This window comes from Saccoglossus kowalevskii, chromosome 14 (assembly GCF_978046115.1).
Source record: "Saccoglossus kowalevskii chromosome 14, keSacKowa6.1, whole genome shotgun sequence".
Taxonomy (NCBI): domain Eukaryota; kingdom Metazoa; phylum Hemichordata; class Enteropneusta; family Harrimaniidae; genus Saccoglossus; species Saccoglossus kowalevskii.
In genome coordinates, this window is record NC_140654.1 from 16,038,379 (window position 1) to 16,043,594 (window position 5,216).

The 5,216-nt window shown below is 34.5% G+C and overlaps 1 long non-coding RNA gene across 1 annotated transcript; it reads left to right on the forward strand.

Annotated features, from left to right (window-relative positions):
• The first annotated feature begins 788 nt into the window (after positions 1 to 788).
• LOC146734496 (uncharacterized) lies at positions 789 to 4,779 on the forward strand. Its single transcript, XR_014931521.1, has 2 exons — positions 789 to 933; positions 4,344 to 4,779. It is a non-coding gene; the product is annotated as an uncharacterized LOC146734496 (long non-coding RNA).
• Positions 4,780 to 5,216: the final 437 nt, after the last annotated feature.

A 5,216-nucleotide genomic window follows, 5' to 3' on the forward strand; every position in this document is an offset into this window, starting at 1 on the left:
ATCTCGATTGGACGCATCTGCAGGCGACCCCCTGCGGTGGAGTGAAAACCGGAGCGGAATCACTCCGGTGATTATGCTAATTAAAAGTTGTTAACTAGCATTGACAACGAATCAAAGTGCAGCTGCATACGTCATCTCTTATCTATGTAAATGTACGGGACCTTTCACTTCTGAGGTCCCGGCGATTTTGAAAGACTACTTATACATTGGACATTGAAATCGACTTGTTTTCAGTAAACATGAATGAAAGTATCGTTAAAGTATCCATCTCTGCGATCGAATCGAATCAGCCTTTAAAAGGTCACGTTTACTTTCACACACCCATTGATGAATAATCAATGAGATCATGAATAATTAATAGCAGCCATATGCCCGTAGTTGCGCCCAGTCGGGATTTCTTTAGCGGTCAGGTTAGTTTTCGCGATCACGCTAAAAGGACTGAAACAACAATTAATTATTTATTTTTGTAAAACAAAAAAGAAGTCCCGACTTTGGCAGTCTAAAAGAAACGGTGTGCATTGTCGTGTGACACCTGTTATAAAGATGATTGACAAGCCAAACTTGTTTACAACACTGGAAGGACAATTGGAATCTACAATGTGTGCTTTTTATTTACATAAATAAGGATTTTTACGATCTAGTGACTTGTCTACGCGAGTACCTGCATGTCGTCACGAGACAGCTGTTAGAAAGACCACTTTCTGATTGGCTCCCGTGAAAACTCAGCTGGAGTACCTGAAATTTTGCGATTTAGGGTCTATAAATAGGCTAGATTGAGGACAGTTAGGGTCCAGCATTTCAATAAGGTACGGTATTATGAGACACGTGATACAGGCTTCAATCATCATTCAAGCAACTTGAAGACTCCTATGTCTCTTCGTTGTTTTTGTGCAAGCAGCCATTGTCTGTCGTCAATTTCCACATCCAGGAAATGTGAGTTTTTGAATTTATACATTGTATTATCCTGGCTTTTGTGTTTTGTAATTATTTTGTCAGAAGCCAGGAGCTTTAACTTGATATTTTGGTGTGTGTATTACATTTCCAGTACTTCTTGTCTACCCCATCCGAACAGTGATAGAACCCCCCTGGCCAGTTCTGTGGGTGCCCCTCTCAATATCTATATTAAGCAGGCGTTACACTGTGACAGTTAATTTTGTATTAGCTATTATTCATAGTATGAGATTCGTGACCAATCGATCTCTACACGTATAATATTATACATTTTATATTATGTATTTATACTGAAAATATTACTTGAAGGTTTGATACATGCATGGCGGACGAATAAGGCAAAAACCCATGGGATTACAGTTTTAATCTGTTACAGCAATTCTACAAACTACTTCATAGTTATTGATTGAGTGGATGACACGTTTGTTTTTGTTGGTGTATCAGGGTAATAGTTTCACACGTTGTGAAAATTAAAAGTCGTATTTCATAATGAGGTAAACGACTTCCGGTCGTTAAAATGTGAACGGTGAAGTTTGCGGCTCTTGGCATAGTGTGCATACTGTACAATGCCATGCATCAATAATTCTTTTTTTTATATAAAAATACCTTCAGAATTTTAAATCTAGCAGATAAAAATAATAAAAATCTGAGTGTAAAAACATAATTACGGCAAGAAAAACATACATTTCATATGCTGCAATCATTTACGCTATTCTGTATGTGTCGTAAAATTATAAGTAAAATCGCGCGAGCTACGATTCGTGCTTAAGTACAGACCACATCTTCAGTCAAACTCGTCACGCGAAACATAACAAACAGTTAATATGCCAGAATGTCGAAACCATTATTTCTAAACTGCATCTATTAATGTAATACCATTAAGGTAATATGAAGTAAACCATTGCCATTAATTGGATAAGTATGGTACAGTATGGTAATGTATCCATGCTACATAACTGACGCAACACTGTACTACTAATTTCTACGACAAACATTGATTGCTGCATCCCTAGCCAGACTACTTATGTCTACATATGTAATAAATGATGCAATCACGCAATACTCGTATACACCCGACTATTCATTGTTGCAGCCCCGATATGCGCATATTTATACCTTATGTTGACTGTTACAAATATGGGATACTATCTACCCCTCCTAGTCTTGTTCCGCTATGACGTTCGTCTGAATATTATTCGATTTGGTGGGCATTTAATGTTTGAAAAATTGTTTCAAAATTAAGATCGATTGTATTTGATTTTTCGTGAGTTGACCTATGTTCTCTGCATTTTTCGAGATACTCTCTCCATATAAAGTGTTGGCCGTTGGCTATTGCATTCACAAAGTAATGATTGGTGAAACCACGAGATACGAGTTGATATTTCAAGACATTAATAGTTGAAGTGTTGTTAAGTTATTAGTTGACATGTTATTACATTATTTAGTAATAGGTGAAGTGATATTGGACTAATGGTTATTTATTACAACAATGGTTGGTATTGCATTATTAGTTTGTTGAATTACATCACAGTTGCTTCAGAAGATCCGAAATACAAATTACTCTAAAAATAGTTTTAGAAGGTTTACAAAATTGAAATAAAAGGCATGTATTATTATATATTCATAATAATTGAAGTGAAATTTCAAAAACACAAAACAGTGCATAGCACAACAATTACTAATGAATAATATTAAAATACAAGTTAAATGTAGTTAAAGCAGACAAAGATAAATAACAACCACGAAATTCCAGTCTGGGTCAAATAATTTGTGTGATACATTACACAAGTGGTATTATTTTTATCTTAAAAAAATGATATTTTCATCAGTTAATTAATCTGATGTGTTATGATGCCCCAAATGTATCCACAGTGATTACACATCTTACAAAGTCTTCTCCTAAAATAACAGCCAATGGTAAAAACTCCAATGCACACAAATTAATTTACACAAAATCCACATATATTGATATATCTATTGCCATCTGAGAAATACATGAATAGCAGCTTAAAAGTTGAAACTGGTTATACGCTCAAATTCTAAAATAGAGGATTGCAATTTATGATAGTTCTAACCAACTGAATATTTAACTCTCAAAATTACAATCAGACACTTCCAATCAAACATGCACTAGGTATTGACCTGAAAGTTCCATAAACTAAGTTAAGTATTTTTTTTTACAATCGTATGATTGTCATGTTTAATGTCAGTATTTTGAACCAACATCACCAATTTCAGAAAAAATCTTTCGTCTGTCCATATAAAGAAGTTACCATGCAACACAAACACACACAGATTACTCATTTAAATTCGGCATTACTTCTGTTTTAACTCTTCATATGAGCTTTTGCACGTATGATAACAATGTTTTTTAACAGCTAAGAAGAAAACGGCGCGATATATTACTTGCTATATGTTCGATCAACATACATAAAACGCGTGATATAACGCGATGTCTTCTTGTTGGCCGCGAATAACCTCGACATAATCTTGAATGTTGAGTTTATTCAACTATTGATTGGTTTGTGGTGTCGGAATTCACACGTGTTGCATTGCTGTGGAGATCACGCATTGTAGACGAAACTGTAAGACCAACTCTTGTACGTTTTTCGTGTTGTATGGCCCCACTTGGGTCTTTTATTACCACACAAATCTGTAGAAAGATTAGAATGTGCGTCGACTTTATAATACATTATGCAGTTTAATTATATTTATAACGGATATCCAACGAGCGATCACGTAATGTCATTTCCGAGCCTGTGGCAAAAAGATTCAGACTATTTGAAAATTACTACATGATATTACACAGATACGAATGTTGATATCCTATTCATCACATGTTATTCGAGCTGTTATCCAAGCAGAAACTATCATTAGGATGTGTGAGAGCGTTCTACGCGACATAGTACGTCGTTAATCATTTGCGGACAACTGTGATTAAAGAATTAATTAATTGAAACAATCGATGTACTTTTACAGAAACACACTGTCCACATTTGAATTTAATTATGGGCTAGGTTTATCATCGGCCTTTACGTAGTTGGGCAAGTAGAAGTGTTCAGTGAAGAGAAAACGAGTCCCGTGCATTGCCACTGCACAATTGGGAGAATAAGAAAGGGCGAAATCTCAAATGCAATTTAAAACAAAAACATACATTGATATACAGATGAAACTATCAGTATAGAGCGAGAACAATTTTATTGGCCATATACCGATCATTAAACAAGCCAAGTTTTGGAATTTCAAATGGTAACTAAACGGTGACGTCAATCGAATTTCCCCCCAGGGGATGTACTTTGAAAATAATGGGATTTGAAAATGTATTAAATTGGTTTATGTCACTGATACTGCATTATACATGTGATACATTTACATATTCTTCTGTTTATTAGGCAATGAGCTTTACACTTACCTTAGGAATGAACATCATACTAAGCGTCATTGAGGTACAGATCCATATCGGAAACATGACGAAGGCAAAACCAAGAAATGGATCACTCTTTAGTGCAAATGAAAGTGATATTACAACGATGGAGGATACCATGATGTTGTAAACGGAAATACTGATTTGTCTATGAACAGATAGAAGAAAATTGAATAGAAACACAGTGGAAAACTAAAAAAAAAATTGTGTATAGGTAAAATATGGCTATGATAATCATCATTCAGAATTTATTTTACCTGAAACAGTGTAGTAGTTAAAGTAACGTTACTAGTTAAGTAACAATAATGTCGCTACGCTACACAAACATAACTGTTTTCTTTTAAATTTTAACAATTGTTATTCATACTATAAATAATTAGACTAGATAAACAGTGTTATCCTAATACCATTCGTGAATTTATTGCGTATAATTGTATATAAATAAATAACACAATTGTCATTGTAAGTTAATGATGACAACAAATAAGAGGAGGTTACAGGTCAAATAACGAAGTACATGTCATTAGGATTCAGGTTAGCAAACATAGAATGAAGCGCCACGGAACTGTCTATGCCCTTTCTGTGACAACTTGAAATCCCCTGTGACACAGTTTCTGGAAATATTATACAATTAGTTAGTTTCTAACCAATAGTTTCGGGTCAATTGACTAGGATTGAATTTACATAATTGTTATTTATACCAATTACACACTTATAGTAAATCCCAATCTCCTTATGACATAGTAGCTGAGAATAATAGACAATTAGTGAGTTTCTGGTGCATGTGATAATTATGTTTAATTACGTCGTAAATCATGTGCAGCTGGTTTATGGCAAAAAC